This window comes from Lissotriton vulgaris, chromosome 6 (assembly GCF_964263255.1).
Source record: "Lissotriton vulgaris chromosome 6, aLisVul1.2, whole genome shotgun sequence".
Lineage (NCBI taxonomy): Eukaryota > Metazoa > Chordata > Amphibia > Caudata > Salamandridae > Lissotriton > Lissotriton vulgaris.
The window spans coordinates 348,153,898-348,168,841 of NC_141694.1; the positions used below are offsets into that span (position 1 = coordinate 348,153,898).

General features: G+C 45.5%; 1 pseudogene; it reads left to right on the forward strand.

Moving 5' to 3' along the window:
- Nucleotides 1-11,400: 11,400 nt before the first annotated feature.
- On the forward strand, nt 11,401-12,231 carry LOC147707327 (large ribosomal subunit protein bL19m pseudogene; annotated as a pseudogene).
- Nucleotides 12,232-14,944: the final 2,713 nt, after the last annotated feature.

A 14,944-nucleotide genomic window follows, 5' to 3' on the forward strand; every position in this document is an offset into this window, starting at 1 on the left:
CAAAAGTGATCCCCCCAAAAAGTCCTCACATACAAATATCCAGAAGCAGCCACAAAGAGTAATCCTTCCAGCTCCTGATCCAAATGAAAAGTGACCAGGACATGGACAAAGCACTGGGAGGAGCCTGCTGAACAGGAACAGGAAGTTGGACACTGTGGGGCACTTCCTCCCTCCGACCCCCCAAAAAAATTGACTCCTTGCACAAAAGAATGCAGCCAAATGTCAATCTGAGAAGTTATTCTGATCCAAATCATCATTTTCAGGAGGTTTATGCTGCCAGTGATAGATTTCTTGTGCAGAATTGCAATTTGTGTCGTTTCAGTAAAGCAAGCTGTTCAAATCCCCCGCGGCGGATGTCAGCTGCGCGTCACATCTACGACTTTGCAATTATTTTCTCATGCGGTGCGTGATCTCGGACCCTTATGACGTATTTGCATTTGCAACTCCCTCAGTGCAAGATGGCGGGACGCTCTGACGTAGTCGCGGTCGAAAAGAATCGCATGATCAGGCAGCAAGATTAAAAATGGCGCACTCAAACCGGGAGGAAAACAACTCGGCGAACTCAGAATCACAGTAAGTTAACGCAGTGCGTGCAAGATTGTATTTTTGAAGCGCGACCAAGCAAAAAAAAAAAGCCAACTCGCAAATTGCGAATTCTTTGACAATTTCGTGCAATTCAAGACCGCGAAATTGTCAAAAATTTGTAAATTCCGCGACAGAACGGATTTTCAGCCCATGCTTATTTTTAATGCAATAAAATGCAAAAACTAAAATACACAGGCCTATAAAAGGTCTGCAGGGTGCATGGATTGCACACCAACACACACCAGACACACACAACAAAGGCATGTCTTTAAGACACCCAACATCAGAAAGCCCACCCAAAAAAACATTTCCCAACTCAATCCAATGCCATTCATTCCATGCCCTAAATGATGTCTAAATTCAACTGACCACACAGAAACACTTGTTAAATGCAGCTGTGGCTACCTGCTCTGAGCCTACCGGATGAAAGCCTGCCTGTTGGCAGACAAGGCCAGACAAGCTTGCAGGCCTAGGCTTTAAAATGGCCACCAGCCACTTGGGCAGGCTCAACAACTGAAAGCCCAATCCAAAAAAACACATTTCCCAACTCAATCCAATGCCATCCATTCCCTAAATCACAGCTTTCCAAACTTTTTATGTTGGTAACTCGCCATTCTGGAAAATAAAATTTCGGGACACGGTAACGCGAGCGAGCGAGCCCGAACCACCCAAGGCGCTTGCCAAGGCCAAGCCTACTGAGTTTGTCAATGCTTGTTTCAATGGCTTCAATCAAGATAGATTGCTGTTGTTTGGCACAAAACCATTTATTTTTCAGCACATGAGTAGGAAGAAACTGAAAGTACCCCCACGTCGCACCAAAACTCTTATGGCACCAAGCAAATATCTCTTGTCTCTTCCACAGATCTATCCATTCATCCTCTCATCCTACCTTTTACCTGCTGATGTCCACCATTTAATCTTTACATTCTGTCGTCTATTCAGTCTTTCATCCATCATTCCGTTTTTCACCATTCCGTCTGTCCACCTTTCATATACAGACCTATCCATCCAACTTATAACCTATTCATTCATCCTTTCACTCATCCATCTCTTTATCCACCCTTTTTCTCATTCATCAATCTTTTCCCTCATCTGTTCATCAACCCTTTCACTCCTTTATTCCATCCACCCTTTCATTACATCACCCTTTCACTCAATCCCTCCTTTCACTCATTCATCCTCCATCCCTTTCATTCATCCTCCCTCCCTCCCTTTTATTCATCCATCCAATCTTTCATGTATCCACCCATCATCCGCCCTTTTATCCAATCATCCACCCTCTTTCACCCAGCAATCCATGCTTTCACCCATCCATCCATCTATACATCCACCCTTGCTCACTCATCCATCCACACACTCACCCACTGAAAATACCCCCACTTCGACCCAAAGCTCTTATGGCACAATGTAAATTAAGAAAATCATCATGACCCTACCCAGAAGATAGCTTGTCTCTTCCATAGATCTACCCATTCATTCTTTCATCCTACTATTTACCTGCTGATGGCTGCCATTTAACCTTCACATTGTGTCGTCTGCTCAGTCTTTCATCCATCATTCAGTTTTCACCATTCCGTCTGTCTATCCTTCATATCCAAACCATCCATCCATCTCCAAACCTATCCATTCATCCTTTCACTCATCCATCTCTTTATCCACTCTTTTGCTCATCTATCCATCAACCCTTTCACTCCTTTATTCCATCCACCCTTTCATTCCATCCACCCTTTCACTCATCCATCATCCACCCTTTCATCCACCCTTCCTCCCTTTTATTCATCCATCCAATGTTTCACTTATCCACCCACCATCCGCCCTTTTATCCAATCATCCACCCCCTTTCACCCAGCCATCCATGCTTTCACGCATCCATCCATCTATTCATTCATCCACCCATCCATACACCCTTGTTCACTCATCCATTCATAACATTTACACTATCAATACAACTTTCACTATCTCATCAGGTTCTACGTTGTGACTCGTATCATGCCCTATTTTTGACTACTCCCTCGGAAACCTCGGTCATCTGACACTTGTTGGCACAAATGCGCAGGATAGTGTGACTGTGATGACACCACAAGGCCTGGCCGGACCCTGCTCTGTCAAGCACAGCGTGGTGTGAGCACCCGGCAATTATTCCAATGAGCCCGGCTGAATGGCTCAGCTGGGGCTCAGATCAGGGCTGTAGAAGCGGCGCCTTGTCTGGCAGACACACATTCCACTCCGGCTCACCAGCACAGCCAATGGGCTTGAGTTGCGATTAGGTCTGTGCAATCTCTTCTCGGGAGGTGAGCAATGCTTCCCTTATCTGTCAAATGAATCGCTTTACGAATGCAGCGGGGAGGGGGCAGAGAGGTGTCTGTTGGTGACTAGGAATGTGGGAGGCTGTCTGTAGTGCAAATATCGCTCATTCTCCTCATATATCTGCCCTCATAATCTGATAGCGCGACACACCTACGCATGGGGCGCGACACAGTAATGTGTCGCGCCACACAGTTTGGAAAGCTAAGCCCTAAATGATGTGTAAATTCAACAGACCACACAGAAACACTTGTTTAATGCAGCTGTGGCTACCTGCTCCAAGCCTACCGAATGAAAGCAGGCCTGTTGGAAAACAAGGTCAGACAAGCTTGCAGGCCTAGGATTCAAAATGGCCACCAGCCACATGTCCAGGCCCTTCAACAGAAAGCCCACCCCAAAAAAACACATTTCCCAACTCAATCTAATGCCATCCATGCCCTAAATGATGTCTAAATTCAACAGACCACACAGAAACACTTGTTTAATGCAGCTGTGGCTACCTGCTCTGAGCCTACCGGATGAAAGCAGGCCTGTTGGAAGACAAGGCCAGACAAGCTTGCATGCCTAGGCTTCAAAATGGCCACGAGCCACATGGCCAGGCCCAACAGCAGAAAGCCCAACCCAACACATTTCCCAACTTAATCCAATGCCATCCTTGCCCTAAATGATGTCTAAATTCAACAGACCACACATAAACACGTGTTTAATGCAGCTGTTGCTACCTGCTCTGAGCCTACTGGATGAAAGCAGGCCTGTTGAAAATAAAATACATTAAAAAAACACCAAAGGCTTCATCATGCACCCACCCATGACTAGTTCTGGGCCTACTGACTACTACTACCCACAACATTTAAAAAAAAGTAATGATAGTTACAACAATTAAATTGTAGTTGCAACAACTGCAATGCCCCCAATCAAACAGACACAAAAACCACTTACTTGTAAAATATCCAATTAAAAAATCCTCAAATCCAATGGCAATGATGCAGCAGACAAGAAGAGTGATCTTTCCAGCTCAAAATCCAAAGGCAGAATGAGCAGGAGATGGGCAAAGCACTGGGAGGAGCCTGCTGGTCAGGAACAGGAAGTTGGAGATTCCGTGGCACTTCCTCCCTCTCCCCGATTTTAAAAAAGGACACCTTGCACAAAAAAGGACAGCCAAATGTCAATCTGAGGATTTTTTTTTCATCCAAATCATCATTTGCAGAAGGTTTTATGCTGCTAGAGCTGATATCCTTCTTCAGATTGAAAATTTTACATGTTCAAGTTCTTGAGCTTCACCTTACTTCGGCCGGATGTCGATTGCACGTCCAAAATGACGTGTTTGCGTTCTCTCGCTCCCTGTCGCGTTGGATATGACGTGTTTGTGTCCTCACGCTCTCGCTCGCGGTGGAGAATGACGTGTTCAGGTTCTCTCGCTCCTTGTCACATTCGATATGATGTGTTCGCGTCCTCATGCTCTCGCTCGCAGTGGAGAATGATGTGTTCGAGATCTCATACTAAGGGTATACTCAGACATGAGTCCCTTGCTCACTGCACCATCAGGATTCAAGCAAGCCGGGCCGAAGATGGCTGTAATGCCAGAAGCCGGTCCCCGGAAGCTTGTTTCCTTTCCAGTTAAAGAATTGGCTTGGTAGTTTGGTCTGCCCTGTTCCCATGATGCACTGGTCCAGGGACAGACTAATTTGCATGTAGCCAGGTTCTGAGCTGGGATGGTGCAGTGAGCTAAAAAACGGTGATGGATCAAGCCCTGATCTGTTGACTGGGTAGGAGTGTTCTGCTTAATTCAGATACTCTGTCCATCACCACCCCCTTTTCTGACTCATACTCTCGCGGTGCATGATCGCGAGATGAATGACGTGATCGCGGGCGCGTACTTGCCGAGATAGAGCAAACCGCTACCAACATCTCGTGGAGCACGCGACCGGATCGGGAAAACTTGTCGGCGAATGAGGGGATCCAGGTAAGGCGATCACGCATGCGAGAACGTATTTTTAAAGCTTGAGCATTAAAAAAATCCGGTACGCTGCAGATTGCGGAAATTGTGGCATTGTCGCGCTCTCCGCGGAGCGCAAAAATGTCAAATTATCGCAATTTCCACAAGCGGAACAGAATTTGACACCCACCCCTAGTGAATTCTAGATGTTGAAGCCAGGTGCGTGTTTGAGTAACGCAAGTGTCTGCCGGGGACATAGAACTAGAAACGGTTACTCAGATAGACCGGGCCATACTCATAGAGCACGGCATGGGCCATACCCAGAGCCTTTAACCGGCAACCAATCTAAGTTGCCGGTTAAAGGCTCTGGTTAAGTACTGCTTGACACTGGTATGTTTGGGTAGGTTCAACAGCAGCCAAGCAGCAGCATTTTGCACAACCTGCAACTTATCCATGAGGTAGCCTGGAAAACTGACAAACAGTGCAGTGGCATAATCAAGATGGGAAACATGTGTGTTGTTTGCTAGACTATCCAGCAAAAAACCATCTCTGCCCCGTAGATTGCAAAAAACAGGCCTTGTAAGAGGTTGTGACATTGTAAGATCATGTCCCTCAATGTGACCTCCATGACACAGTGAGCCATTCACAGGGCAATGACATTGATGGCTGCGCAGTGTGGGTCACAGTGAGTCTGCCCATAAACACAAATTCCAATGTAATGCATGTCTTGCTCACCCACAAACTGGATAGTAGATGTGGGCAGCCAACACATTGCTTTCTGTGCTGGCATCCTGCATGTGTATGAGATGGGCACGTACTGTGTCCACCCTCATACCTGCTTGCATTTTCGCATGATTCCCCCATGCTAATGTACTATGTGAGATGCTGTATTGTCCTTGCTAGACATATCTGTGAAGTAGTGCTGAGTTAGTATGATGCTCCTGTACTGAGAGATAGTGGTACATAACCCAGTGTCACAGATTTTTCCCCCTCTTGTCTCCCATGCCTGCAGCCCAATTTCCTCCAGCGTAAGGCCGTGTGGAGGGCCGTTGCACGCTAGGTGCAGGCTCTGGGTGTCTCCCAACCGACGGTGCACACAGTGTTACAAGAAGTGGGATGACATCTGCAGGCTGAGCAAAAACATGGCAGAGATGACACTGGGGCTGCTCCCTCGGACTGGCATGTTGGCACGAAGGAGCAAGACACCACTAATGTCCCGCATCTTAGCTGTGACACAGACTGAGCTGGATGCACGTTTGAAGGAGCATTAGCAGCAAGCTGGGGGTGAGTATTCTCAGAAGGTTGAGTTTGGTTATGAGTGGCGGCATGTGTGCACAGCCTGAGCCAGCGCCGTGCTCTGCGATGTCGCTAGTGTGATGCAATGGCTTGTAAGTGGCCTCTGTGTTGGGTGCAGCTGTCATGCATTTTCCCACCCTGTACTTTCTCATGTCATTGGAGTAATGGCCCTTAACATTGTATTCTAAGTCGTGGCCTTCTGGCATCGTCTTCATTGGGGTAGTCAGGGACATCCCATGAAAGGGAATGACAGTGTGCATCATCTGAGTGTGCTTTCATCAATGTGTGCATTGCCTGACGTCAGAATTGAGAGGACTACACATCTGGCACCAATGTGCAACTGTAATTGAGGCCCAAAGAATGACATGGTGGATGGCATGAGCTCATGGCCATTGTGGACTGTTATGCTGGAGTCTGTATCTGTATTGCCTACTTCTGCTGCCTCCAGATGTGACAGTTTTTTACAAGAAACAATGGCTCCTGTGGATAAATATCAATTCATTCTGATACAAATAACACACAATGGCAATGGAGGCGATTAATTTAGATGTCATTCAGGCCGAAACGCCATTGACAGAGATAAAGAGATAGACTTATCGCCACAGTTGTTTATACATTTCAACTGCTGTACTTTAATTGTTTATACTTATAACTGGGTCGTCTGTTTCCAACTGAAATGTAAACTTGAAACCTTTTGTTGTCTACACATTATTAGGTTTCACCTTAGCAGTTTAGGTTCTTTTTTTGTAAAATTCACTTGGGACACGCCATCACCTTTTTGATTATATGTGTGTTTATAATGTTACGGAAATTCTTTATAAACTGTTGATACATATTTACATAAATGGTTCTAAATTGACTAATACATTCTCATTGTGTATATACAGCTTCCATTTTTTGACATCTAAATTAATCGCCCCCATTGCCATTCTGCGTTATTTGTATCAGAATTAGTTCTTATTTATCCACAGGAGAAATTGTTTCTTGTAAAAAACGTTCACCCATGCTCCAAGTGAGTAGGGTTCCCTTGTTTCCCTTTCCAGATGTGATCGTGGCAACATGTTGGGAGGTACATCTTTTCCCCCCTCAGGCCCTAGGTGGGCTCAGAGTGATTTGTATGTCTGGTTACACTGAGCTACTGGCAGGCTATTTGGCGTTGAGGTCACCACATGGGTCACGTACGTCATGTTTGCATGATAACACGCAAAATTCGACTTTTGAATTGAGGTTGTACAATGTTATTGCACAGGGTGGTATGCAACATGGGGTTATCATCATCCTGTTTTGTGCTTTGCTTGCATATGATGTTTGTGTTAATGCCACTGAACTGACCCTACATCTCTGTTTCATGCAGCATCTTCCATGGGCACAGAAGGACAGGGGATGGACACCAGTGGTGAGGCATCAAGCACAACTGCTATAAACAAGCAAAATGACACTGATGTGACCAGCGCTTCGGAGGGTGACAGGAGTCTGCTTGAGGAATCACAGCCAGAGACACCAACCTCAACGTCATCTGACGCCAGTGGTGATGCATCTATGTTGGTGGGCACAGGGAGCGGGGACTCTGCCTCCTCTTTCACCACACAGCGTCCAGTGCCAATCCTCCAACCTACTTTCACTAGTGCTGCCCATTTTCACACCAGTAAGAAGGGAAGAGTGTCCTTCACCCCAGGCACTGCTGCCCCTGCCCCTGCCCCTGTCCCCCCTGCTGCCATCAGTGTTGAGTCTGTGGACTTTTTGTGCCAGCTGTATGGGACAGACTACTCTCATCAATGCCTTCGAAGACCACAACAAAATGTTGGCACAGGTCGTTGCTTTCATGGAGGGCCTTCATTCAGACATGGGTGGGCTACATCGGACTGTCCAGTCTTTGTTCTCCGCAGTGACGGCAGCCATTCAACTGACACAATCCCAGAGTGCAGATCTAATCCCTTCAGCCACACACCTGCCAGTGTCTACATCTGACAATAGTGACCCCACACCACAGACCTCAGGCTCAAGTTCAAGATACAGCACAGGCAGCACACAACGGCAGCAGTCCAAGCAGTCCATAGCATAGACACCATCCCCTCAAAAAACCAAAGCTACCCCAGAGCGCAAAGGCAAAAGCACATCAGATGACACTCAGTGGCATAAAGTCAAGAAGCAGGCCTCAGGCTCACATATCTCAGAGGCAACCCCAGCCAAGGACTCTCCAGTCTGAAAAGCGTCTTGCAAAAACAAGCAGACAGTTGCTGTGCCTGCTGAGAAGCTGGTGCCTGCTAACAGTCCACCTAAAAAGAGCTCCAAGGCAGATTCACCTACAACCTCAACTCCCATCGAACACCTCTATGAAGCAGGGAAAGGAGGGCTCTGTAGGGGTACATCTGGTAAACATTGAATGCAGGGGCAAAGGCAAGGCCAGGCCAAGCGTGCCACTGGATCGCGTATGTCCCCAGAGTGAGGGCCACCGGCTGAACCTGATGCAGCTTTGTTAGAGAGTGTGCCTGTTGTGTCCGCCCCACCTCCCACTCCTACCCAGACATGAAAGCCATTTTGACTCCTCAAGAAGTGGAAAGGCACCCCTCCACATTCTACCACCCACACTGTATCTCACGGCATCATGACTCCACCTCCACGTGCCACCACACCACCCGGTCAAAGCAGCCCTCTGGCTTTCACAGCCACTGATACCTCGACCTCAGCTGGGCCTCTCTCACCCCGGTCCAGTCCTCCATATGGCCACGACACTCAGCCACCTCCCAGTCCGACTGACAGCGAAGTCTGAGTTAAAGTTGCCCTCACATTCCTGTCTCTCCCACAGCGGTGCCTGGACAGGCCATTGTTATACCCCTGTGTTGCTGACCATGGCAGGGTACAGTCTCACCCATTCCCTGTGCAGGATCTCATGTACCTACTGTGCACCTTGAACTGGCCACTGGCCTTGATGTTTGCCCATTCCCTGTGCAGGATCTTAATCTTATGTACCTACTCTGAACCCTGTACTGGCCACTGGCCTTGATGTTCACTGCTGTTTGCCCATTCCCTGTGCAGGATCTCATGTACCTACTCTGCACCTTGGACTGGCCACTGGCCTTGATGTTCACTGCTTGTTGCCCATTCCCTGTGCAGGATCTCATGTACCTACTCTGCATCTTGGACTGGCCACTGGCCTAGATGTTTGCCCATTCCCTGTGCAGGATCTCATGCACTTACTCTGCACTTTGTACTGGCCACTGGCTTTGCTCTTGTCTTCTTTAGGTGCCTATCTGTGTAATATGTGAATAAAGACAGTTACTCCTGTTGTCTGCTTTGTCAGTGTATGGTTTAATGAGCCACATGCACTGTACACCACTTCAACATTGCCAATGGCTTGTTCCACATTTTCAGGGTTTTGCAGAGGTGACAGGCACTTCAGTTCTTCTTGACTCTCAGGCTTGGGGGTGCAATGATGGAGGTTTGTGATGAACTACTGTTGTCATTATCATTCTTTGGTCAGGTTGGCTAAATTGTACATATGTCGTGTTTGGATGCACTGCCAGCACAAAGTGGGATTCTATCCACAGGATGGCAGGCAGGCTAGCCAGGGCCATCATGTCTGTGTGATCTTTCTTTATGTGTGAACAGCATTGTTGGTGTATTGTCACCTTGTGATGGCCAGTCATCCTAGTCACATGGGTAACTTTAAATGTGTGCACTTGGTTCGTCAAGAAGTGTGCAGTGTGAAGGGGGTGACTTTCTAACTAATGTTGATGTGTGTGTGTGCCCCTGCAATGGCAACTGCACACATGTGTCACCCAGGATTTTAGTGCCTGTTAGCTTGATTAGTCAGCCCTGACCTTGTGATTGTTTGCACATGTGGGAGTTGGAGGTTGTGCACTGTGCATTGTGGTGGTTTGTCCTTGCACATCTGGGGGACGCCTACTTGTTGTTGGAGGCAATTGTGAGTATGCAGGGCCTGTGACTGCCAAGTCAGTGTCGTATTTTGTTGATCAGCCATGTGCCTTGATACTGTGTGTGCTCACTGTGCAGACCTGCTCAGCCACACTGACATTGTGGGTGTGTTTTCTCAGGCATTGCTGTCACTTGATGTTTTTTTGGCTCCAGTGTGGCATGTGGGTTGTGGAATCATGACATCCCCTATCTGTGCTTCAGATGCCTAACCATTGGGAGTGTGCGCTCCATCTATTTATGTATGGGGCACTCCAGACATGTCCACTACTGAAGTATACAACACTTCACTCTCATGTCAGCTGTCCCCTTGGTTTGCCAGTGTATGTGCCTCCCCACCACTTTATTTGTTTCACTTTGCTTTGTGGTGCGGATCTGTGCACCGGCCCAATGTGCCACTTAGAACAGTTTCCCAATTGGTTATATGTGATTTTCCTGTACTATTTTGCAGTCATGGTGCCGTTCAACTGTTTTTGCTGTACAGTCCTCTGGTCATGTTGTCCTTACCTGGGTGTCCCAGACTTGTGCATCTGTGGGTGATGGGTGAGCTGTATGTATGTTTGATGAGCAACTATTTCCCCGCCTGCATGTGATGTTGTGTACTCCTGTTTTATCTGTGCTCACATTTCCTTTCCCAGTTTTACTGCACAGGTCTGGGCTTGTTGTTCTTCTATGTATGTTGTTTGTGAGTTTTGTATTTGTTTGGCTGTTGTTTTTGTTCCAGCATTGGTGCAGGCATCCCTGTGTGTGTGTGTGTGATGTTTGTGGATGCCCCCCAGGGAGTGTGATTGTTTGTCAATGTATTGACTGGGCCTTATTGGCACCATTCTATGTGTTTGAAACTGGTGTTGAGTGCTGCATGTGTGAGGTTGTTGGGGAGGGGTATGTGTGAAGGATTCAACTTGTGTTTGACAGTCAGGGAGTGTTACAGTGGGCCCTGTGTGTTGTGCTGCTCACATACACCTATCTAGTAGTTAGATAGAGATGTGTGGCTGAACACTGTTTGACTTCAGAGACTTCCTTTCATCCCTGTGACAATGCATGGGTTGTCTTGCTGTCTCCCTGAATTGTTGCACAGAGGTAACATGGTTTCATTTTACTCACTGTGTCAGCCATGTGTGATTTGATGGGCTAAGGGTGTTGTTATATGTTCCATCCTCTTGCATGTGATGTATGCATGCTTAGTGGCTAGCTCCTTGGCCTTCCATTTGTGTCCTTCTCACATTAGCTTTCCCATTTCTTGTCCTCCATTGCTGCTGACATCTGGTCTGTGTATGTGGGAGTGTGTCAGTGTGGGGTGTGTCAAGTTGAGTGATTGTTCCCTTTCATTGTTAGTGTTAATTTTGATGGCGACGACCTGCAGTAGGACTGTGCGATCACACTTTTGTGCAGTACAGAGGAGTGGAGTATGGTCACATTGGCTTCTGAGCACTGCAGGCGGAGATGGACAACCAACAAAATTTCAGCCCCCACCGAAACCAGTGATTCTGGACAAATGTAAATCCGAGGAATCCTAGAGAAAGTACCTGAGCCCGGAGTTTATCCCACCCAGATCAAGAAAAGACCCTTTCAAATACTATGCTGAACTGAAAGATATGATAGAGAGACGGAAAGTGCTTAACATTCCAGAGTTCTACCCAGGAAGCATTATGGCTGTGACCATGGCAGACCAATATTCCAGTGGAAAAATAAACAGATTTGTAGGAATATGCATTAAGCGATCAGGGTCAGGGCTTGGTGCTACCTTTGTGCTTCGCAATATAATAGAAGGACAGGGTATAGAAATTTGTTACGATTTATACAATACCCGCATCCAATCCATCGAGGTGTTAAAGTTGGAAAAGAGACTAGATGACAACCTGATGTATTTAAGAGATGCCCTTCCAGAATACAGTACTTTTGATGTGAATATGAAACCTGTACCCTTACCAAATACAGAGGTTCCTATAAACCAGACTAAAGTCAGAATGAAGCCCAAACCCTCGTCTAAACGATGGGTACAACCTGCGTTCAACATTAAAGGGATAAGATTTGATCTTTACCTCAGTGAAGAAAAGATGGAAGAAGCCAAATAGACCGGCAAGCCCTGGGAAGAGTTTGACATGCTCAAGGAGTATGATACTACAAAGCTACAGGAGAGCATCTGGAAAGAAGTTAACAAGACACTTGCGAAGTAACGCTGCTCTCAGTTAGGAACAGCCATTGATGGCAATGTGATATGTTTGCACTGTAAAAAAAATTGTGTTAATTTTGTGATTGGACTCAGTTTGCTTGACATGATTGTAGTGTGGGTGTGGTGTGGAGTTGCCCTGGCCTTGGGCTTATGTGCTGTGTGTTCCTGTGCTGCTGTAAAGACTTCCTTCCTAAAAAGTTGTATTAGAGAAAATCAAAAACTTTATTTCTAAGTGCACAATTGTTTAAAAGTGATATGTTATCAATGGCCGAACTGCACAAACAGAGATTGATAAAGACATGCAATTCATAGGGTGGGAAATGCACGGAGGGGGCCAAGGGCACTCAACCCTAGAGATGCCTATAGACACTCAGTCAACAATTACTTACACGATCAATATAGAAGCTACTGCGATATTGATCACTGTATTCATGTTGCCGCCATGAATTGAGTAAACGCTAATCATCTAACTTTAGAGAAGCGCGAAGTGTAATGTAATAATCACTCAACCCGCTGTCTAACATTACAACCAATAGGACACAAAAGCGCGTAAATATGGCCGCTCAATAAAGTTTATTGAAACATTAAAAATACACACTACATGGCCCACAATGCACCATAACATCCATCAGGGTGCAGAGATATAAAGAGAGAAAGGGAAAAGGGACAACTGTGTAATACTGCCTTGAACAGGCACTAGGAGGTTATCACGATCTGAAGTAAACCATCTTTAAAACTACCAAGAGGTGTGCCACGATAATTCTTTTGTGTGGAATATATATATATATATATATATATATATATATATATATATATATATATATATATATATATATATATATATAAATAAAAAAAAATATATATATATATCACTTCCTTATGGCTCTCTCCTTCCCCAGATCGGCGCTGCAATCGTGGTCGCGTCACTCCCGCAGTTGAGCCCAACTGCTCTTTATTTGCACAATATTTCTCCCTTCGAGGGCGAAAACACGAAGTCGCTTTCAAAAAACAATTCCAGCACTTCACTGCATTAGAGTTTCTTGGTGATTTATTAATCCATGGGGTAAAAAAAACAACAAACACCAACGCGTTTCGACAGCGGACGCTGTCGAAACGCGTTGGTGTTTGTTGTTTTTTTGACCCCATGGATTAATAAATCACCAAGAAACTCTAATGCAGTGAAGTGCTGGAATTGTTTTTTGAAAGCGACTCCGTGTTTTCGCCCTCGAAGGGAGAAATATTGTGCAATATATATATATATATATATATATATATATATATATATATATATATATATATATATATATATATATATATATATATATATATATATACATATATATATTGAAAACCAGTCCAAACTCTCAATTAAGAAAGGCGCTGACTCAGTGAATCATAATCCAAAGAATGTTTATTCTCTCAGTTGCTGCTTAGACGCGTTTTGGCGGCTTGCTCCCACCTTGTTCACTATATATATTGCAACAAAGGAAATCCGCTGGAACAGAGATAGATCAGGCGAGTCCACAGACTGATAAAACAGGTGAGGTATTTCATTTGTCAGCTAAGGACGATGCGTTTTGACTACAGCCGTAGTCTTGGTCACATATGTATATATATCTTACTGGTGGTACCAGTTAAAGGTAGGACCATCTCTCCATAAATAAAGCATTTTTTGACTTGCCTATATCTTTGGTGCTGTTTGCTGAATCTTCACAAACATTTTCAACAGAACTGCCCAGCTGAATCTTGTTGTGCCTGGAATGTTTTGGGGCGATCTATGAAGTGAGGGCCGAGAAAAAGGGGGGTTAAAAAAAGTGTGGTTCCCATGTTAATTCCCATAGGATCCTTAGTTGAAGCTGCAGCAAGAACCAATGGATGGATTTACACCAAATTTATCAGAAAGGAACATTTGGTTGTGCAGATCACGTTATCAGTAAATTCAGCCTTTAGTTGTTGGGAAATTTAAGAAAATAAAGTTCTGTGGCTTCGGATATTTTGTGACGATTTTGTTATTAATCCCGAATGCGCGTGCCAACTGGAATGCCGCGATTGGCTGGCCAAAATCTGAGCAGAATGTTGCAGCCACCGTTTTGGAAAATGGGACACAGTCCTGGGGGGGAAAATTCACCATAAGAGTGATATGAGGTCGGGGTAGATGTACCCCGATCTCTTATTTGACATATAGGGGCATTAGTTAGACAAGCTAAGGGGCCCATTATGATGGCGGGTGGAGGCACTACTCCATCAGAGTGCAGCGATATAAAGAGAGAAAGGGAAAAGGGACAACTGTGTAACACTGCCGTGAACAGGAACTATGGTTCGAAATGCGTAGGAGGTTATCACAATCTGAAATAAACCATCTTTAAAACTACCAAGAGGTGTGCCATGATAACTCTTTTGTGTGGAATAAAATGCGAGACACTGCCCTGGTCTCAACATGAGCACCAACTGAAACGTGCTCCCTCTGCTACAGGATAATGTGAGTGAATATATATATATATATATATGGATCTGGACCACGGTATAGTGCAATTATATTCTTTTATTTAGTGCATGACCGCATAACGCATTTCAGCTCTCACGGGAGCCTTGATACATATGTATATGTGACCTTGGGGAGACGGATATTATGTGATATATATATATATATATATATATTACCTACTGGCGGTCGCCAGTAGGTAGTTATAGTTAGCACCTAGTTTCCATAGGAAATC